Below are 17,094 nucleotides of genomic sequence, written 5' to 3' on the forward strand. Positions count from 1 at the left end.
TCCACTGTAGGCTTTTTTCTAAAGTACTTGCAAAGTTAAGTAAAAGCTGGAATCAGATTCGTTTTCCCTGTTCGTAGATGTTGTGATTAACTGCACATGTATGTGCAAGGAGAACATAAGTCTTTATTGTAGATACTGGTGCTTAAACTCCTTCACTTACCATGCTCCAAACAAAACAAGGTGAGTCTCTTAGGATATTACGAGCATGTTTCTTATTTAAAAATGATAAATGCCCCGTGTGAGGATCGAACTCACGACCTTCAGATTATGAGACTGACGCGCTACCTACTGTGCTAACGAGGCTCAGGCATGCAGCTAGTTACCTGCCAGCATCACAGGGGATGGCAAGAACCAAAGTAATCTTAGCGGATGTTGGGGAGCGACAAAAGCAGAGGAGCCGAGCCAGCCAGGAGTCGAACCTAGAATCTTCTGATCCGTAGTCAGACGCGTTATCCATTGCGCCACTGGCCCACCGGCAAGAAACTGTCAGGCAAAGTGGATAAGAGGACATTTCAGGCCTATGTCACACCAAAATGGGCCTCTTAGCTCTGAAGTAAAGCAAGATCCCAACACCCAAGCTGCACTATTAGAAGTTCTTTCAGAATCGCCATTGAAACCCAGCAAAATGTTAAGGCATCACTCTGCTTTCCTCAGCCAGCAAGAAGCTTCCCATACCGGGAGTTGAACCCGGGCCGCCTGGATGAAAACCAGGAATCCTAACCGCTAGACCATATGGGACTCCAAGGTTAAAAAGGCACAAGGAAAATTATGTCATTAGACTCTTGAGTTTAGAAATAGGCCCTCATGCAGGACAATTTCCTAAGTGTTTGCATCCGTAAGAATTTTCTCAAGCATCCAGAAACGAAAGGTAGAATAATCTGACAAGCAGACACATGCCTCATCCTCACGCCATGTTGCACAACGCTTTGCTGAAGCAGTACTACCGAAAAACAAGAAATGCACCTGTTTTACTTTAAATGATTCCAAAGACAGGCAAGAAAAGCCTGCTGCAAGCTTAAAGGACTTGCCGTGACCCGGATTCGAACCTGGGTTGCTGCGGCCACAACGCAGAGTACTAACCACTATACGATCACGGCTCCCCACCATCCACTAGCAAAGATCTTGCTCTCTTCCCAGGCAATAGGCTTGTCAACTGATTGTACGGCACATGACTGGATATATGCATCGGAGGAAAGATGTGCAACAACACTTACCGGATCATAACAAGAGCCTACTGTTACATGATCCACTGTAGGCTTTTTTCTAAAGTACTTGCAAAGTTAAGTAAAAGCTGGAATCAGATTCGTTTTCCCTGTTCGTAGATGTTGTGATTAACTGCACATGTATGTGCAAGGAGAACATAAGTCTTTATTGTAGATACTGGTGCTTAAACTCCTTCACTTACCATGCTCCAAACAAAACAAGGTGAGTCTCTTAGGATATTACGAGCATGTTTCTTATTTAAAAATGATCAATGCCCCGTGTGAGGATCGAACTCACGACCTTCAGATTATGAGACTGACGCGCTACCTACTGCGCTAACGAGGCTCAGGCATGCAGCTAGTTACCTGCCAGCATCACAGGGGATGGCAAGAACCAAAGTAATCTTAGCGGATGTTGGGGAGCGACAAAAGCAGAGGAGCCGAGCCAGCCAGGAGTCGAACCTAGAATCTTCTGATCCGTAGTCAGACGCGTTATCCATTGCGCCACTGGCCCACCGGCAAGAAACTGTCAGGCAAAGTGGATAAGAGGACATTTCAGGCCTATGTCACACCAAAATGGGCCTCTTAGCTCTGAAGTAAAGCAAGATCCCAACACCCAAGCTGCACTATTAGAAGTTCTTTCAGGATCGCCATTGAAACCCAGCAAAATGTTAAGGCATCACTCTGCTTTCCTCAGCCAGCAAGAAGCTTCCCATACCGGGAGTTGAACCCGGGCCACCTGGGTGAAAACCAGGAATCCTAACCGCTAGACCATATGGGACTCCAAGGTTAAAAAGGCACAAGGAAAATTATGTCATTAGACTCTTGAGTTTAGAAATAGGCCCTCATACAGGACAATTTCCTAAGTGTTTGCATCCGTAAGAATTTTCTCAAGCATCCAGAAACGAAATTTAGAATAATCTGACAAGCAGACACATGCCTCATCCTCACGCCATGTTGCACAACGCTTTGCTGAAGCAGTACTACCGAAAAACAAGACATGCACCTGTTTTACTTTAAATGATTCCAAAGACAGGCAAGAAAAGCCTGCTGCAAGCTAAAAGGACTTGCCGGGACCCGGATTCGAACCGGGGTTGCTGCGGCCACAACGCAGAGTACTAACCACTATACGATCACGGCACCCCACCATCCACTAGCAAAGATCTTGCTCTCTTCCCAGGCAATAGGCTTGTCAACTGATTGTACGGCACATGACTGGATATATGCATCGGAGGAAAGATGTGCAACAACACTTACCGGATCATAACAAGAGCCTACTGTTACATGATCCACTGTAGGCTTTTTTCTAAAGTACTTGCAAAGTTAAGTAAAAGCTGGAATCAGATTCGTTTTCCCTGTTCGTAGATGTTGTGATTAACTGCACATATATGTGCAAGGAGAACATAAGTCTTTATTGTAGATACTGGTGCTTAAACTCCTTCACTTACCATGCTCCAAACAAAACAAGGTGAGTCTCTTAGGATATTACGAGCATGTTTCTTATTTAAAAATGATCAATGCCCCGTGTGAGGATCGAACTCACGACCTTCAGATTATGAGACTGACGCGCTACCTACTGCGCTAACGAGGTTCAGGCATGCAGCTAGTTACCTGCCAGCATCACAGGGGATGGCAAGAACCAAAGTAATCTTAGCGGATGTTGGGGAGCGACAAAAGCAGAGGAGCCGAGCCAGCCAGGAGTCGAACCTAGAATCTTCTGATCCGTAGTCAGACGCGTTATCCATTGCGCCACTGGCCCACCTGCAAGAAACTGTCAGGCAAAGTGGATAAGAGGACATTTCAGGTCTATGTCACACCAAAATGGGCCTCTTAGCTCTGAAGTAAAGCAAGATCCCAACACCCAAGCTGCACTATTAGAAGTTCCAACAGGATCGCCATTGAAACCCAGCAAAATGTTAAGGCATCACTCTGCTTTCCTCAGCCAGCAAGAAGCTTCCCATACCGGGAGTTGAACCCGGGCCGCCTGGGTGAAAACCAGGAATCCTAACCGCTAGACCATATGGGACTCCAAGGTTAAAAAGGCACAAGGAAAATTATGTCATTAGACTCTTGAGTTTAGAAATAGGCCCTCATGCAGGACAATTTCCTAAGTGTTTGCATCCGTAAGAATTTTCTCAAGCATCCAGAAACGAAATTTAGAATAATCTGACAAGCAGACACATGCCTCATCCTCACGCCATGTTGCACAACGCTTTGCTGAAGCAGTACTACCGAAAAACAAGACATGCACCTGTTTTACTTTAAATGATTCCAAAGACAGGCAAGAAAAGCCTGCTGCAAGCTTAAAGGACTTGCCGTGACCCGGATTCGAACCGGGGTTGCTGCGGCCACAACGCAGAGTACTAACCACTATACGATCACGGCACCCCACCATCCACTAGCAAAGATCTTGCTCTCTTCCCAGGCAATAGGCTTGTCAACTGATTGTACGGCACATGACTGGATATATGCATCGGAGGAAAGATGTGCAACAACACTTACCGGATCATAACAAGAGCCTACTGTTACATGATCCACTGTAGGCTTTTTTCTAAAGTACTTGCAAAGTTAAGTAAAAGCTGGAATCAGATTCGTTTTCCCTGTTCGTAGATGTTGTGATTAACTGCACATATATGTGCAAGGAGAACATAAGTCTTTATTGTAGATACTGGTGCTTAACCACCTTCACTTACCATGCTCCAAACAAAACAAGGTGAGTCTCTTAGGATATTACGAGCATGTTTCTCATTTAAAATTGATCAATGCCCCGTGTGAGGATCGAACTCATGACCTTCAGATTATGAGACTAACACGCTACCTACTGCGCTAACGAGGCTCAGGCACGCAGGTAGTTACCTGCCAGCACCACAGGGGATGGCAAGAACCAAAGTAATCTTAGCGAATGTTGGGGAGCGACAAAAGCAGAGGAGCCGAGCCAGCCAGGAGTCGAACCTAGAATCTTCTGATCCGTAGTCAGACGCGTTATCCATTGCGCCACTGGCCCACCGGCAAGAAACTGTCAGGCAAAGTGGATAAGAGGACATTTCAGGCCTATGTCACACCAAATTGGGCCTCTTAGCTCTGAAGTAAAGCAAGATCCCAACACCCAAGCTGCACTATTAGAAGTTCTTTCAGGATCGCCATTGAAACCCAGCAAAATGTTAAGGCATCACTCTGCTTTCCTCAGCCAGCAAGAAGCTTCCCATACCGGGAGTTGAACCTGGGCCACCTGGGTGAAAACCAGGAATCCTAACCGCTAGACCATATGGGACTCCAAGGTTAAAAAGGCACAAGGAAAATTATGTCATTATACTCTTGAGTTTGGAAATAGGCCCTCATACAGGACAATTTCCTAAGTGTTTGCATCCGTAAGAATTTTCTCAAGCATCCAGAAACGAAAGGTAGAATAATCTGACAAGCAGACACATGCCTCATCCTCACGCCATGTTGCACAACGCTTTGCTGAAGCAGTACTACCAAAAAACAAGACATGCACCTGTTTTACTTTAAATGATTCCAAAGACAGGCAAGAAAAGCCTGCTGCAAGCTTAAAGGACTTGCCGTGACCCGGATTCAAACCGGGGTTGCTGCGGCCACAACGCAGAGTACTAACCACTATACGATGACGGCACCCCACCATCCACTAGCAAAGATCTTGCTCTCTTCCCAGGCAATAGGCTTGTCAACTGATTGTACGGCACATGACTGGATATATGCATCGGAGGAAAGATGTGCAACAACACTTACCGGATCATAACAAGAGCCTACTGTTACATGATCCACTGTAGGCTTTTTTCTAAAGTACTTGCAAAGTTAAGTAAAAGCTGGAATCAGATTCGTTTTCCCTGTTCGTAGATGTTGTGATTAACTGCACATATATGTGCAAGGAGAACATAAGTCTTTATTGTAGATACTGGTGCTTAACCACCTTCACTTACCATGCTCCAACAAAACAAGGTGAGTCTCTTAGGATATTACGAGCATGTTTCTCATTTAAAATTGATCAATGCCCCGTGTGAGGATCAAACTCACAACCTTCAGATTATGAGACTGACGCGCTACCTACTGCGCTAACAAGGCTCAGGCATGCAGCTAGTTACCTGCCAGCACCACAGGGGATGGCAAGAACCAAAGTAATCTTAGCGAATGTTGGGGAGCGACAAAAGCAGAGGAGCCGAGCCAGCCAGGAGTCGAACCTAGAATCTTCTGATCCGTAGTCAGACGCGTTATCCATTGCGCCACTGAACCGGCAAGAAACTGTCAGACAAAGTGGATAAGAGGACATTTCAGGCCTATGTCACACCAAAATGGGCCTCTTAGCTCTGAAGTAAAGCAAGATCCCAACACCCAAGCTGCACTATTAGAAGTTCCAACAGGATCGCCATTGAAACCCAGCAAAATGTTAAGGCATCACTCTGCTTTCCTCAGCCAGCAAGAAGGTTCCCATACCGGGAGTTGAACCCGGGCCGCCTGGGTGAAAACCAGGAATCCTAACAACTAGACCATATGGGACTCCAAAGTTAAAAAGGCACAAGGAAAATTATGTCGTTAGACTCTTGAGTTTAGAAATAGGCCCTCATGCAGGACAATTTCCTAAGTGTTTGCATCCGTAAGAATTTTCTCAAGCATCCAGAGAACGAAAGGTAGAATAATCTGACAAGCAGACACATGCCTCATCCTCACGCCATGTTGCACAACGCTTTGCTGAAGCAGTACTACCAAAAAACAAGACATGCACCTGTTTTACTTTAAATGATTCCAAAGACAGGCAAGAAAAGCCTGCTGCAAGCTTAAAGGACTTGCCGTGACCCGGATTCGAACCGGGGTTGCTGCGGCCACAACGCAGAGTACTAACCACTATACGATCACGGCACCCCACCATCCACTAGCAAAGATCTTGCTCTCTTCCCAGGCAATAGGCTTGTCAACTGATTGTACGGCACATGACTGGATATATGCATCGGAGGAAAGATGTGCAACAACACTTACCGGATCATAACAAGAGCCTACTGTTACATGATCCACTGTAGGCTTTTTTCTAAAGTACTTGCAAAGTTAAGTAAAAGCTGGAATCAGATTCGTTTTCCCTGTTCGTAGATGTTGTGATTAACTGCACATGTATGTGCAAGGAGAACATAAGTCTTTATTGTAGATACTGGTGCTTAAACTCCTTCACTTACCATGCTCCAAACAAAACAAGGTGAGTCTCTTAGGATATTACGAGCATGTTTCTTATTTAAAAATGATCAATGCCCCGTGTGAGGATCGAACTCACGACCTTCAGATTATGAGACTGACGCGCTACCTACTGCACTAACGAGGCTCAGGCATGCAGCTAGTTACCTGCCAGCACCACAGGGGATGGCAAGAACCAAAGTAATCTTAGCGAATGTTGGGGAGCGACAAAAGCAGAGGAGCCGAGCCAGCCAGGAGTCGAACCTAGAATCTTCTGATCCGTAGTCAGACGCGTTATCCATTGCGCCACTGTCCCACCGGCAAGAAACTGTCAGACAAAGTGGATAAGAGGACATTTCAGGCCTATGTCACACCAAAATGGGCCTCTTAGCTCTGAAGTAAAGCAAGATCCCAACACCCAAGCTGCACTATTAGAAGTTCCAACAGGATCGCCATTGAAACCCAGCAAAATGTTAAGGCATCACTCTGCTTTCCTCAGCCAGCAAGAAGCTTCCCATACCGGGAGTTGAACCCGGGCCGCCTGGGTGAAAACCAGGAATCCTAACCGCTAGACCATATGGGACTCCAAGGTTAAAAAGGCACAAGGAAAATTATGTCGTTAGACTCTTGAGTTTAGAAATAGGCCCTCATGCAGGACAATTTCCTAAGTGTTTGCATCCGTAAGAATTTTCTCAAGCATCCAGAGAACGAAAGGTAGAATAATCTGACAAGCAGACACATGCCTCATCCTCACGCCATGTTGCACAACGCTTTGCTGAAGCAGTACTACCGAAAAACAAGACATGCACCTGTTTTACTTTAAATGATTCCAAAGACAGGCAAGAAAAGCCTGCTGCAAGCTTAAAGGACTTGCCGTGACCCGGATTCGAACCGGGGTTGCTGCGGCCACAACGCAGAGTACTAACCACTATACGATCACGGCACCCCACCATCCACTAGCAAAGATCTTGCTCTCTTCCCAGGCAATAGGCTTGTCAACTGATTGTACGGCACATGACTGGATATATGCATCGGAGGAAAGATGTGCAACAACACTTACCGGATCATAACAAGAGCCTACTGTTACATGATCCACTGTAGGCTTTTTTCTAAAGTACTTGCAAAGTTAAGTAAAAGCTGGAATCAGATTCGTTTTCCCTGTTCGTAGATGTTGTGATTAACTGCACATGTATGTGCAAGGAGAACATAAGTCTTTATTGTAGATACTGGTGCTTAAACTCCTTCACTTACCATGCTCCAAACAAAACAAGGTGAGTCTCTTAGGATATTACGAGCATGTTTCTTATTTAAAAATGATCAATGCCCCGTGTGAGGATCGAACTCATGACCTTCAGATTATGAGACTGACGCGCTACCTACTGCGCTAACGAGGCTCAGGCATGCAGCTAGTTACCTGCCAGCATCACAGGGGATGGCAAGAACCAAAGTAATCTTAGCGGATGTTGGGGAGCGACAAAAGCAGAGGAGCCGAGCCAGCCAGGAGTCGAACCTAGAATCTTCTGATCCGTAGTCAGACGCGTTATCCATTGCGCCACTGGCCCACCGGCAAGAAACTGTCAGACAAAGTGGATAAGAGGACATTTCAGGCCTATGTCACACCAAAATGGGCCTCTTAGCTCTGAAGTAAAGCAAGATCCCAACACCCAAGCTGCACTATTAGAAGTTCCAACAGGATCGCCATTGAAACCCAGCAAAATGTTAAGGCATCACTCTGCTTTCCTCAGCCAGCAAGAAGCTTCCCATACCGGGAGTTGAACCCGGGCCACCTGGGTGAAAACCAGGAATCCTAACCGCTAGACCATATGGGACTCCAAGGTTAAAAAGGCACAAGGAAAATTATGTTGTTAGACTCTTGAGTTTAGAAATAGGCCCTCATGCAGGACAATTTCCTAAGTGTTTGCATCCGTAAGAATTTTCTCAAGCATCCAGAGAACGAAAGGTAGAATAATCTGACAAGCAGACACATGCCTCATCCTCACGCCATGTTGCACAACGCTTTGCTGAAGCAGTACTACCGAAAAACACGACATGCACCTGTTTTACTTTAAATGATTCCAAAGACAGGCAAGAAAAGCCTGCTGCAAGCTTAAAGGACTTGCCGTGACCCGGATTCGAACCGGGGTTGCTGCGGCCACAACGCAGAGTACTAACCACTATACGATCACGGCTCCCCACCATCCACTAGCAAAGATCTTGCTCTCTTCCCAGGCAATAGGCTTGTCAACTGATTGTACGGCACATGACTGGATATATGCATCGGAGGAAAGATGTGCAACAACACTTACCGGATCATAACAAGAGCCTACTGTTACATGATCCACTGTAGGCTTTTTTCTAAAGTACTTGCAAGGTTAAGTAAAAGCTGGAATCAGATTCGTTTTCCCTGTTCGTAGATGTTGTGATTAACTGCACATGTATGTGCAAGGAGAACATAAGTCTTTATTGTAGATACTGGTGCTTAAACTCCTTCACTTACCATGCTCCAAACAAAACAAGGTGAGTCTCTTAGGATATTACGAGCATGTTTCTTATTTAAAAATGATCAATGCCCCGTGTGAGGATCGAACTCACGACCTTCAGATTATGAGACTGACGCGCTACCTACTGCGCTAACGAGGCTCAGGCATGCAGCTAGTTACCTGCCAGCATCACAGGGGATGGCAAGAACCAAAGTAATCTTAGCGGATGTTGGGGAGCGACAAAAGCAGAGGAGCCGAGCCAGCCAGGAGTCGAACCTAGAATCTTCTGATCCGTAGTCAGACGCGTTATCCATTGCGCCACTGGCCCACCGGCAAGAAACTGTCAGGCAAAGTGGATAAGAGGACATTTCAGGCCTATGTCACACCAAAATGGGCCTCTTAGCTCTGAAGTAAAGCAAGATCCCAACACCCAAGCTGCACTATTAGAAGTTCCAACAGGATCGCCATTGAAACCCAGCAAAATGTTAAGGCATCACTCTGCTTTCCTCAGCCAGCAAGAAGCTTCCCATACCGGGAGTTGAACCCGGGCCGCCTGGGTGAAAACCAGGAATCCTAACCGCTAGACCATATGGGACTCCAAGGTTAAAAAGGCACAAGGAAAATTATGTCATTAGACTCTTGAGTTTAGAAATAGGCCCTCATGCAGGACAATTTCCTAAGTGTTTGCATCCGTAAGAATTTTCTCAAGCATCCAGAAACGAAAGGTAGAATAATCTGACAAGCAGACACATGCCTCATCCTCACGCCATGTTGCACAACGCTTTGCTGAAGCAGTACTACCGAAAAACAAGACATGCACCTGTTTTACTTTAAATGATTCCAAAGACAGGCAAGAAAAGCCTGCTGCAAGCTTAAAGGACTTGCCGTGACCCGGATTCAAACCGGGGTTGCTGCGGCCACAACGCAGAGTACTAACCACTATACGATCACGGCTCCCCACCATCCACTAGCAAAGATCTTGCTCTCTTCCCAGGCAATAGGCTTGTCAACTGATTGTACGGCACATGACTGGATATATGCATCGGAGGAAAGATGTGCAACAACACTTACCGGATCATAACAAGAGCCTACTGTTACATGATCCACTGTAGGCTTTTTTCTAAAGTACTTGCAAAGTTAAGTAAAAGCTGGAATCAGATTCGTTTTCCCTGTTCGTAGATGTTGTGATTAACTGCACATGTATGTGCAAGGAGAACATAAGTCTTTATTGTAGATACTGGTGCTTAAACTCCTTCACTTACCATGCTCCAAACAAAACAAGGTGAGTCTCTTAGGATATTACGAGCATGTTTCTTATTTAAAAATGATCAATGCCCCGTGTGAGGATCGAACTCACGACCTTCAGATTATGAGACTGACGCGCTACCTACTGCGCTAACGAGGCTCAGGCATGCAGCTAGTTACCTGCCAGCATCACAGGGGATGGCAAGAACCAAAGTAATCTTAGCGGATGTTGGGGAGCGACAAAAGCAGAGGAGCCGAGCTAGCCAGGAGTCGAACCTAGAATCTTCTGATCCGTAGTCAGACGCGTTATCCATTGCGCCACTGGCCCACCTGCAAGAAACTGTCAGGCAAAGTGGATAAGAGGACATTTCAGGTCTATGTCACACCAAAATGGGCCTCTTAGCTCTGAAGTAAAGCAAGATCCCAACACCCAAGCTGCACTATTAGAAGTTCCAACAGGATCGCCATTGAAACCCAGCAAAATGTTAAGGCATCACTCTGCTTTCCTCAGCCAGCAAGAAGCTTCCCATACCGGGAGTTGAACCCGGGCCGCCTGGGTGAAAACCAGGAATCCTAACCGCTAGACCATATGGGACTCCAAGGTTAAAAAGGCACAAGGAAAATTATGTCATTAGACTCTTGAGTTTAGAAATAGGCCCTCATGCAGGACAATTTCCTAAGTGTTTGCATCCGTAAGAATTTTCTCAAGCATCCAGAAACGAAATTTAGAATAATCTGACAAGCAGACACATGTCTCATCCTCACGCCATGTTGCACAACGCTTTGCTGAAGCAGTACTACCGAAAAACAAGACATGCACCTGTTTTACTTTAAATGATTCCAAAGACAGGCAAGAAAAGCCTGCTGCAAGCTTAAAGGACTTGCCGTGACCCGGATTCGAACCGGGGTTGCTGCGGCCACAACGCAGAGTACTAACCACTATACGATCACGGCACCCCACCATCCACTAGCAAAGATCTTGCTCTCTTCCCAGGCAATAGGCTTGTCAACTGATTGTACGGCACATGACTGGATATATGCATCGGAGGAAAGATGTGCAACAACACTTACCGGATCATAACAAGAGCCTACTGTTACATGATCCACTGTAGGCTTTTTTCTAAAGTACTTGCAAAGTTAAGTAAAAGCTGGAATCAGATTTGTTTTCCCTGTTCGTAGATGTTGTGATTAACTGCACATGTATGTGCAAGGAGAAAGAAAGTCTTTATTGTAGATACTGGTGCTTAAACTCCTTCACTTACCATGCTCCAAACAAAACAAGGTGAGTCTCTTAGGATAGTACGAGCATGTTTCTTATTTAAAAATGATCAATGCCCCGTGTGAGGATCGAACTCACGACCTTCAGATTATGAGACTGACGCGCTACCTACTGCGCTAACGAGGCTCAGGCATGCAGCTAGTTACCTGCCAGCACCACAGGGGATGGCAAGAACCAAAGTAATCTTAGCGAATGTTGGGCAGCGACAAAAGCAGAGGAGCCGAGCCAGCCAGGAGTCGAACCTAGAAACTTCTGATCCGTAGTCAGACGCGTTATCCATTGCGCCACTGGCCCACCGGCAAGAAACTGTCAGGCAAAGTGGATAAGAGGACATTTCAGGTCTATGTCACACCAAAATGGGCTTCTTAGCTCTGAAGTAAAGCAAGATCCCAACACCCAAGCTGCACTATTAGAAGTTCCAACAGGATCGCCATTGAAACCCAGCAAAATGTTAAGGCAGCACTCTGCTTTCCTCAGCCAGCAAAGAGCTTCCCATACCGGGAGTTGAACCCGGGCCGCCTGGGTGAAAACCAGGAATCCTAACCGCTAGACCATATGGGACTCCAAGGTTAAAAAGGCACAAGGAAAATTATGTCATTAGACTCTTGAGTTTAGAAATAGGCCCTCACTCAGGACAATTTCCTAAGTGTTTGCATCCGTAAGAATTTTCTCAAGCATCCAGAAACGAAATTTAGAATAATCTGACAAGCAGACACATGCCTCATCCTCACGCCATGTTGCACAATGCTTTGCTGAAGCAGTACTACCGAAAAACAAGACATGCACCTGTTTTACTTTAAATGATTCCAAAGACAGGCAAGAAAAGCCTGCTGCAAGCTTAAAGGACTTGCCGTGACCCGGATTCGAACCGGGGTTGCTGCGGCCACAACGCAGAGTACTAACCACTATACGATCACGGCACCCCACCATCCACTAGCAAAGATCTTGCTCTCTTCCCAGGCAATAGGCTTGTCAACTGATTGTACGGCACATGACTGGATATATGCATCGGAGGAAAGATGTGCAACAACACTTACCGGATCATAACAAGAGCCTACTGTTACATGATCCACTGTAGGCTTTTTTCTAAAGTACTTGCAAAGTTAAGTAAAAGCTGGAATCAGATTCGTTTTCCCTGTTCGTAGATGTTGTGATTAACTGCACATGTATGTGCAAGGAGAACATAAGTCTTTATTGTAGATACTGGTGCTTAAACTCCTTCACTTACCATGCTCCAAACAAAACAAGGTGAGTCTCTTAGGATATTACGAGCATGTTTCTTATTTAAAAATGATCAATGCCCCGTGTGAGGATCGAACTCACGACCTTCAGATTATGAGACTGACGCGCTACCTACTGCGCTAACGAGGCTCAGGCATGCAGCTAGTTACCTGCCAGCACCACAGGGGATGGCAAGAACCAAAGTAATCTTAGCGAATGTTGGGGAGCGACAAAAGCAGAGGAGCCGAGCCAGCCAGGAGTCGAACCTAGAATCTTCTGATCCGTAGTCAGACGCGTTATCCATTGCGCCACTGGCCCACCGGCAAGAAACTGTCAGGCAAAGTGGATAAGAGGACATTTCAGGTCTATGTCACACCAAAATGGGCCTCTTAGCTCTGAAGTAAAGCAAGATCCCAACACCCAAGCTGCACTATTAGAAGTTCCAACAGGATCGCCATTGAAACCCAGCAAAATGATATGGCATCACTCTGCTTTCCTCAGCCAGCAAGAAGCTTCCCATACCGGGAGTTGAACCCGGGCCGCCTGGGTGAAAACCAGGAATCCTAACCGCTAGACCATATGGGACTCCAAGGTTAAAAAGGCACAAGGAAAATTATGTCATTAGACTCTTGAGTTTAGAAATAGGCCCTCATGCAGGACAATTTCCTAAGTGTTTGCATCCGTAAGAATTTTCTCAAGCATCCAGAAACGAAATTTAGAATAATCTGACAAGCAGACACATGCCTCATCCTCACGCCATGTTGCACAACGCTTTGCTGAAGCAGTACTACCGAAAAACAAGACATGCACCTGTTTTACTTTAAATGATTCCAAAGACAGGCAAGAAAAGCCTGCTGCAAGCTTAAAGGACTTGCCGTGACCCGGATTCGAACCGGGGTTGCTGCGGCCACAACGCAGAGTACTAACCACTATACGATCACGGCACCCCACCATCCACTAGCAAAGATCTTGCTCTCTTCCCAGGCAATAGGCTTGTCAACTGATTGTACGGCACATGACTGGATATATGCATCGGAGGAAAGATGTGCAACAACACTTACCGGATCATAACAAGAGCCTACTGTTACATGATCCACTGTAGGCTTTTTTCTAAAGTACTTGCAAAGTTAAGTAAAAGCTGGAATCAGATTCGTTTTCCCTGTTCGTAGATGTTGTGATTAACTGCACATGTATGTGCAAGGAGAACATAAGTCTTTATTGTAGATACTGGTGCTTAAACTCCTTCACTTACCATGCTCCAAACAAAACAAGGTGAGTCTCTTAGGATATTACGAGCATGTTTCTTATTTAAAAATGATCAATGCCCCGTGTGAGGATCGAACTCACGACCTTCAGATTATGAGACTGACGCGCTACCTACTGCGCTAACGAGGCTCAGGCATGCAGCTAGTTACCTGCCAGCATCACAGGGGATGGCAAGAACCAAAGTAATCTTAGCGGATGTTGGGGAGCGACAAAAGCAGAGGAGCCAAGCCAGCCAGGAGTCGAACCTAGAATCTTCTGATCCGTAGTCAGACGCGTTATCCATTGCGCCACTGGCCCACCGGCAAGAAACTGTCAGACAAAGTGGATAAGAGGACATTTCAGGCCTATGTCACACCAAAATGGGCCTCTTAGCTCTGAAGTAAAGCAAGATCCCAACACCCAAGCTGCACTATTAGAAGTTCCAACAGGATCGCCATTGAAACCCAGCAAAATGTTAAGGCATCACTCTGCTTTCCTCAGCCAGCAAGAAGCTTCCCATACCGGGAGTTGAACCCGGGCCACCTGGGTGAAAACCAGGAATCCTAACCGCTAGACCATATGGGACTCCAAGGTTAAAAAGGCACAAGGAAAATTATGTTGTTAGACTCTTGAGTTTAGAAATAGGCCCTCATGCAGGACAATTTCCTAAGTGTTTGCATCCGTAAGAATTTTCTCAAGCATCCAGAGAACGAAAGGTAGAATAATCTGACAAGCAGACACATGCCTCATCCTCACGCCATGTTGCACAACGCTTTGCTGAAGCAGTACTACCGAAAAACAAGACATGCACCTGTTTTACTTTAAATGATTCCAAAGACAGGCAAGAAAAGCCTGCTGCAAGCTTAAAGGACTTGCCGTGACCCGGATTCGAACCGGGGTTGCTGCGGCCACAACGCAGAGTACTAACCACTATACGATCACGGCTCCCCACCATCCACTAGCAAAGATCTTGCTCTCTTCCCAGGCAATAGGCTTGTCAACTGATTGTACGGCACATGACTGGATATATGCATCGGAGGAAAGATGTGCAACAACACTTACCGGATCATAACAAGAGCCTACTGTTACATGATCCACTGTAGGCTTTTTTCTAAAGTACTTGCAAAGTTAAGTAAAAGCTGGAATCAGATTCGTTTTCCCTGTTCGTAGATGTTGTGATTAACTGCACATGTATGTGCAAGGAGAACATAAGTCTTTATTGTAGATACTGGTGCTTAAACTCCTTCACTTACCATGCTCCAAACAAAACAAGGTGAGTCTCTTAGGATATTACGAGCATGTTTCTTATTTAAAAATGATCAATGCCCCGTGTGAGGATCGAACTCACGACCTTCAGATTATGAAACTGACGCGCTACCTACTGCGCTAACGAGGCTCAGGCATGCAGCTAGTTACCTGCCAGCATCACAGGGGATGGCAAGAACCAAAGTAATCTTAGCGGATGTTGGGGAGCGACAAAAGCAGAGGAGCCGAGCCAGCCAGGAGTCGAACCTAGAATCTTCTGATCCGTAGTCAGACGCGTTATCCATTGCGCCACTGGCCCACCGGCAAGAAACTGTCAGGCAAAGTGGATAAGAGGACATTTCAGGCCTATGTCACACCAAAATGGGCCTCTTAGCTCTGAAGTAAAGCAAGATCCCAACACCCAAGCTGCACTATTAGAAGTTCTTTCAGGATCGCCATTGAAACCCAGCAAAATGTTAAGGCATCACTCTGCTTTCCTCAGCCAGCAAGAAGCTTCCCATACCGGGAGTTGAACCCGGGCCGCCTGGGTGAAAACCAGGAATCCTAACCGCTAGACCATATGGGACTCCAAGGTTAAAAAGGCACAAGGAAAATTATGTCATTAGACTCTTGAGTTTAGAAATAGGCCCTCATGCAGGACAATTTCCTAAGTGTTTGCATCCGTAAGAATTTTCTCAAGCATCCAGAAACGAAAGGTAGAATAATCTGACAAGCAGACACATGCCTCATCCTCACGCCATGTTGCACAACGCTTTGCTGAAGCAGTACTACCGAAAAACAAGACATGCACCTGTTTTACTTTAAATGATTCCAAAGACAGGCAAGAAAAGCCTGCTGCAAGCTTAAAGGACTTGCCGTGACCCGGATTCGAACCGGGGTTGCTGCGGCCACAACGCAGAGTACTAACCACTATACGATCACGGCTCCCCACCATCCACTAGCAACGATCTTGCTCTCTTCCCAGGCAATAGGCTTGTCAACTGATTGTACGGCACATGACTGGATATATGCATCGGAGGAAAGATGTGCAACAACACTTACCGGATCATAACAAGAGCCTACTGTTACATGATCCACTGTAGGCTTTTTTCTAAAGTACTTGCAAAGTTAAGTAAAAGCTGGAATCAGATTCGTTTTCCCTGTTCGTAGATGTTGTGATTAACTGCACATGTATGTGCAAGGAGAACATAAGTCTTTATTGTAGATACTGGTGCTTAAACTCCTTCACTTACCATGCTCCAAACAAAACAAGGTGAGTCTCTTAGGATATTACGAGCATGTTTCTTATTTAAAAATGATCAATGCCCCGTGTGAGGATCGAACTCACGACCTTCAGATTATGAGACTGACGCGCTACCTACTGCGCTAACGAGGCTCAGGCATGCAGCTAGTTACCTGCCAGCATCACAGGGGATGGCAAGAACCAAAGTAATCTTAGCGGATGTTGGGGAGCGACAAAAGCAGAGGAGCCGAGCCAGCCAGGAGTCGAACCTAGAATCTTCTGATCCGTAGTCAGACGCGTTATCCATTGCGCCACTGGCCCACCGGCAAGAAACTGTCAGGCAAAGTGGATAAGAGGACATTTCAGGCCTATGTCACACCAAAATGGGCCTCTTAGCTCTGAAGTAAAGCAAGATCCCAACACCCAAGCTGCACTATTAGAAGTTCTTTCAGGATCGCCATTGAAACCCAGCAAAATGTTAAGGCATCACTCTGCTTTCCTCAGCCAGCAAGAAGCTTCCCATACCGGGAGTTGAAAACGGGCCGCCTGGGTGAAAACCAGGAATCCTAACCGCTAGACCATATGGGACTCCAAGGTTAAAAAGGCACAAGGAAAATTATGTCATTAGACTCTTGAGTTTAGAAATAGGCCCTCATACAGGACAATTTCCTAAGTGTTTGCATCCGTAAGAATTTTCTCAAGCATCCAGAAACGAAATTTAGAATAATCTGACAAGCAGACACATGCCTCATCCTCACG

At 46.0% G+C, this 17,094-nt stretch overlaps 49 non-coding genes across 49 annotated transcripts; all 49 read right to left on the minus strand.

Moving 5' to 3' along the window:
* Positions 1 to 230: 230 nt before the first annotated feature.
* trnam-cau (transfer RNA methionine (anticodon CAU)) lies at positions 231 to 303 on the minus strand. Its single transcript has one exon. It is a non-coding gene; the product is annotated as a tRNA-Met (tRNA).
* A 95-nt stretch (positions 304 to 398) lies between these two features.
* Positions 399 to 471, minus strand: trnar-acg (transfer RNA arginine (anticodon ACG)). The gene has a single exon. It is a non-coding gene; the product is annotated as a tRNA-Arg (tRNA).
* Positions 472 to 666: 195 nt separating this feature from the next.
* Positions 667 to 738, minus strand: trnae-uuc (transfer RNA glutamic acid (anticodon UUC)). Its single transcript has one exon. It is a non-coding gene; the product is annotated as a tRNA-Glu (tRNA).
* A 737-nt stretch (positions 739 to 1,475) lies between these two features.
* On the minus strand, positions 1,476 to 1,548 carry trnam-cau (transfer RNA methionine (anticodon CAU)). The gene has a single exon. It is a non-coding gene; the product is annotated as a tRNA-Met (tRNA).
* Positions 1,549 to 1,643: 95 nt separating this feature from the next.
* On the minus strand, positions 1,644 to 1,716 carry trnar-acg (transfer RNA arginine (anticodon ACG)). The gene has a single exon. It is a non-coding gene; the product is annotated as a tRNA-Arg (tRNA).
* Positions 1,717 to 1,911: 195 nt separating this feature from the next.
* trnae-uuc (transfer RNA glutamic acid (anticodon UUC)) lies at positions 1,912 to 1,983 on the minus strand. Its single transcript has one exon. It is a non-coding gene; the product is annotated as a tRNA-Glu (tRNA).
* A 737-nt stretch (positions 1,984 to 2,720) lies between these two features.
* Positions 2,721 to 2,793, minus strand: trnam-cau (transfer RNA methionine (anticodon CAU)). The gene has a single exon. It is a non-coding gene; the product is annotated as a tRNA-Met (tRNA).
* A 95-nt stretch (positions 2,794 to 2,888) lies between these two features.
* Positions 2,889 to 2,961, minus strand: trnar-acg (transfer RNA arginine (anticodon ACG)). Its single transcript has one exon. It is a non-coding gene; the product is annotated as a tRNA-Arg (tRNA).
* Positions 2,962 to 3,156: 195 nt separating this feature from the next.
* trnae-uuc (transfer RNA glutamic acid (anticodon UUC)) lies at positions 3,157 to 3,228 on the minus strand. The gene has a single exon. It is a non-coding gene; the product is annotated as a tRNA-Glu (tRNA).
* Positions 3,229 to 3,515: 287 nt separating this feature from the next.
* trnah-gug (transfer RNA histidin (anticodon GUG)) lies at positions 3,516 to 3,587 on the minus strand. Its single transcript has one exon. It is a non-coding gene; the product is annotated as a tRNA-His (tRNA).
* A 378-nt stretch (positions 3,588 to 3,965) lies between these two features.
* trnam-cau (transfer RNA methionine (anticodon CAU)) lies at positions 3,966 to 4,038 on the minus strand. The gene has a single exon. It is a non-coding gene; the product is annotated as a tRNA-Met (tRNA).
* A 95-nt stretch (positions 4,039 to 4,133) lies between these two features.
* Positions 4,134 to 4,206, minus strand: trnar-acg (transfer RNA arginine (anticodon ACG)). Its single transcript has one exon. It is a non-coding gene; the product is annotated as a tRNA-Arg (tRNA).
* A 195-nt stretch (positions 4,207 to 4,401) lies between these two features.
* On the minus strand, positions 4,402 to 4,473 carry trnae-uuc (transfer RNA glutamic acid (anticodon UUC)). Its single transcript has one exon. It is a non-coding gene; the product is annotated as a tRNA-Glu (tRNA).
* Positions 4,474 to 5,209: 736 nt separating this feature from the next.
* On the minus strand, positions 5,210 to 5,282 carry trnam-cau (transfer RNA methionine (anticodon CAU)). Its single transcript has one exon. It is a non-coding gene; the product is annotated as a tRNA-Met (tRNA).
* Positions 5,283 to 5,642: 360 nt separating this feature from the next.
* trnae-uuc (transfer RNA glutamic acid (anticodon UUC)) lies at positions 5,643 to 5,714 on the minus strand. The gene has a single exon. It is a non-coding gene; the product is annotated as a tRNA-Glu (tRNA).
* A 288-nt stretch (positions 5,715 to 6,002) lies between these two features.
* On the minus strand, positions 6,003 to 6,074 carry trnah-gug (transfer RNA histidin (anticodon GUG)). Its single transcript has one exon. It is a non-coding gene; the product is annotated as a tRNA-His (tRNA).
* A 378-nt stretch (positions 6,075 to 6,452) lies between these two features.
* Positions 6,453 to 6,525, minus strand: trnam-cau (transfer RNA methionine (anticodon CAU)). The gene has a single exon. It is a non-coding gene; the product is annotated as a tRNA-Met (tRNA).
* A 363-nt stretch (positions 6,526 to 6,888) lies between these two features.
* Positions 6,889 to 6,960, minus strand: trnae-uuc (transfer RNA glutamic acid (anticodon UUC)). Its single transcript has one exon. It is a non-coding gene; the product is annotated as a tRNA-Glu (tRNA).
* Positions 6,961 to 7,248: 288 nt separating this feature from the next.
* trnah-gug (transfer RNA histidin (anticodon GUG)) lies at positions 7,249 to 7,320 on the minus strand. The gene has a single exon. It is a non-coding gene; the product is annotated as a tRNA-His (tRNA).
* A 378-nt stretch (positions 7,321 to 7,698) lies between these two features.
* Positions 7,699 to 7,771, minus strand: trnam-cau (transfer RNA methionine (anticodon CAU)). Its single transcript has one exon. It is a non-coding gene; the product is annotated as a tRNA-Met (tRNA).
* Positions 7,772 to 7,866: 95 nt separating this feature from the next.
* trnar-acg (transfer RNA arginine (anticodon ACG)) lies at positions 7,867 to 7,939 on the minus strand. Its single transcript has one exon. It is a non-coding gene; the product is annotated as a tRNA-Arg (tRNA).
* Positions 7,940 to 8,134: 195 nt separating this feature from the next.
* Positions 8,135 to 8,206, minus strand: trnae-uuc (transfer RNA glutamic acid (anticodon UUC)). The gene has a single exon. It is a non-coding gene; the product is annotated as a tRNA-Glu (tRNA).
* Positions 8,207 to 8,494: 288 nt separating this feature from the next.
* Positions 8,495 to 8,566, minus strand: trnah-gug (transfer RNA histidin (anticodon GUG)). The gene has a single exon. It is a non-coding gene; the product is annotated as a tRNA-His (tRNA).
* Positions 8,567 to 8,944: 378 nt separating this feature from the next.
* On the minus strand, positions 8,945 to 9,017 carry trnam-cau (transfer RNA methionine (anticodon CAU)). Its single transcript has one exon. It is a non-coding gene; the product is annotated as a tRNA-Met (tRNA).
* A 95-nt stretch (positions 9,018 to 9,112) lies between these two features.
* On the minus strand, positions 9,113 to 9,185 carry trnar-acg (transfer RNA arginine (anticodon ACG)). The gene has a single exon. It is a non-coding gene; the product is annotated as a tRNA-Arg (tRNA).
* Positions 9,186 to 9,380: 195 nt separating this feature from the next.
* trnae-uuc (transfer RNA glutamic acid (anticodon UUC)) lies at positions 9,381 to 9,452 on the minus strand. Its single transcript has one exon. It is a non-coding gene; the product is annotated as a tRNA-Glu (tRNA).
* A 287-nt stretch (positions 9,453 to 9,739) lies between these two features.
* Positions 9,740 to 9,811, minus strand: trnah-gug (transfer RNA histidin (anticodon GUG)). The gene has a single exon. It is a non-coding gene; the product is annotated as a tRNA-His (tRNA).
* A 378-nt stretch (positions 9,812 to 10,189) lies between these two features.
* On the minus strand, positions 10,190 to 10,262 carry trnam-cau (transfer RNA methionine (anticodon CAU)). The gene has a single exon. It is a non-coding gene; the product is annotated as a tRNA-Met (tRNA).
* Positions 10,263 to 10,357: 95 nt separating this feature from the next.
* Positions 10,358 to 10,430, minus strand: trnar-acg (transfer RNA arginine (anticodon ACG)). The gene has a single exon. It is a non-coding gene; the product is annotated as a tRNA-Arg (tRNA).
* Positions 10,431 to 10,625: 195 nt separating this feature from the next.
* On the minus strand, positions 10,626 to 10,697 carry trnae-uuc (transfer RNA glutamic acid (anticodon UUC)). The gene has a single exon. It is a non-coding gene; the product is annotated as a tRNA-Glu (tRNA).
* Positions 10,698 to 10,984: 287 nt separating this feature from the next.
* trnah-gug (transfer RNA histidin (anticodon GUG)) lies at positions 10,985 to 11,056 on the minus strand. Its single transcript has one exon. It is a non-coding gene; the product is annotated as a tRNA-His (tRNA).
* Positions 11,057 to 11,434: 378 nt separating this feature from the next.
* Positions 11,435 to 11,507, minus strand: trnam-cau (transfer RNA methionine (anticodon CAU)). Its single transcript has one exon. It is a non-coding gene; the product is annotated as a tRNA-Met (tRNA).
* Positions 11,508 to 11,602: 95 nt separating this feature from the next.
* Positions 11,603 to 11,675, minus strand: trnar-acg (transfer RNA arginine (anticodon ACG)). Its single transcript has one exon. It is a non-coding gene; the product is annotated as a tRNA-Arg (tRNA).
* A 195-nt stretch (positions 11,676 to 11,870) lies between these two features.
* trnae-uuc (transfer RNA glutamic acid (anticodon UUC)) lies at positions 11,871 to 11,942 on the minus strand. Its single transcript has one exon. It is a non-coding gene; the product is annotated as a tRNA-Glu (tRNA).
* A 287-nt stretch (positions 11,943 to 12,229) lies between these two features.
* On the minus strand, positions 12,230 to 12,301 carry trnah-gug (transfer RNA histidin (anticodon GUG)). The gene has a single exon. It is a non-coding gene; the product is annotated as a tRNA-His (tRNA).
* A 378-nt stretch (positions 12,302 to 12,679) lies between these two features.
* Positions 12,680 to 12,752, minus strand: trnam-cau (transfer RNA methionine (anticodon CAU)). Its single transcript has one exon. It is a non-coding gene; the product is annotated as a tRNA-Met (tRNA).
* Positions 12,753 to 12,847: 95 nt separating this feature from the next.
* Positions 12,848 to 12,920, minus strand: trnar-acg (transfer RNA arginine (anticodon ACG)). The gene has a single exon. It is a non-coding gene; the product is annotated as a tRNA-Arg (tRNA).
* Positions 12,921 to 13,115: 195 nt separating this feature from the next.
* Positions 13,116 to 13,187, minus strand: trnae-uuc (transfer RNA glutamic acid (anticodon UUC)). Its single transcript has one exon. It is a non-coding gene; the product is annotated as a tRNA-Glu (tRNA).
* A 287-nt stretch (positions 13,188 to 13,474) lies between these two features.
* Positions 13,475 to 13,546, minus strand: trnah-gug (transfer RNA histidin (anticodon GUG)). Its single transcript has one exon. It is a non-coding gene; the product is annotated as a tRNA-His (tRNA).
* Positions 13,547 to 13,924: 378 nt separating this feature from the next.
* On the minus strand, positions 13,925 to 13,997 carry trnam-cau (transfer RNA methionine (anticodon CAU)). Its single transcript has one exon. It is a non-coding gene; the product is annotated as a tRNA-Met (tRNA).
* Positions 13,998 to 14,092: 95 nt separating this feature from the next.
* trnar-acg (transfer RNA arginine (anticodon ACG)) lies at positions 14,093 to 14,165 on the minus strand. The gene has a single exon. It is a non-coding gene; the product is annotated as a tRNA-Arg (tRNA).
* Positions 14,166 to 14,360: 195 nt separating this feature from the next.
* Positions 14,361 to 14,432, minus strand: trnae-uuc (transfer RNA glutamic acid (anticodon UUC)). Its single transcript has one exon. It is a non-coding gene; the product is annotated as a tRNA-Glu (tRNA).
* A 288-nt stretch (positions 14,433 to 14,720) lies between these two features.
* On the minus strand, positions 14,721 to 14,792 carry trnah-gug (transfer RNA histidin (anticodon GUG)). The gene has a single exon. It is a non-coding gene; the product is annotated as a tRNA-His (tRNA).
* Positions 14,793 to 15,170: 378 nt separating this feature from the next.
* Positions 15,171 to 15,243, minus strand: trnam-cau (transfer RNA methionine (anticodon CAU)). Its single transcript has one exon. It is a non-coding gene; the product is annotated as a tRNA-Met (tRNA).
* A 95-nt stretch (positions 15,244 to 15,338) lies between these two features.
* On the minus strand, positions 15,339 to 15,411 carry trnar-acg (transfer RNA arginine (anticodon ACG)). The gene has a single exon. It is a non-coding gene; the product is annotated as a tRNA-Arg (tRNA).
* Positions 15,412 to 15,606: 195 nt separating this feature from the next.
* Positions 15,607 to 15,678, minus strand: trnae-uuc (transfer RNA glutamic acid (anticodon UUC)). Its single transcript has one exon. It is a non-coding gene; the product is annotated as a tRNA-Glu (tRNA).
* A 287-nt stretch (positions 15,679 to 15,965) lies between these two features.
* trnah-gug (transfer RNA histidin (anticodon GUG)) lies at positions 15,966 to 16,037 on the minus strand. The gene has a single exon. It is a non-coding gene; the product is annotated as a tRNA-His (tRNA).
* Positions 16,038 to 16,415: 378 nt separating this feature from the next.
* On the minus strand, positions 16,416 to 16,488 carry trnam-cau (transfer RNA methionine (anticodon CAU)). The gene has a single exon. It is a non-coding gene; the product is annotated as a tRNA-Met (tRNA).
* Positions 16,489 to 16,583: 95 nt separating this feature from the next.
* trnar-acg (transfer RNA arginine (anticodon ACG)) lies at positions 16,584 to 16,656 on the minus strand. Its single transcript has one exon. It is a non-coding gene; the product is annotated as a tRNA-Arg (tRNA).
* Between the last annotated feature and the right edge of the window lie 438 nt (positions 16,657 to 17,094).

This window comes from Astyanax mexicanus, chromosome 25 (assembly GCF_023375975.1).
Source record: "Astyanax mexicanus isolate ESR-SI-001 chromosome 25, AstMex3_surface, whole genome shotgun sequence".
NCBI classification, from domain to species: Eukaryota; Metazoa; Chordata; class Actinopteri; order Characiformes; family Acestrorhamphidae; genus Astyanax; species Astyanax mexicanus.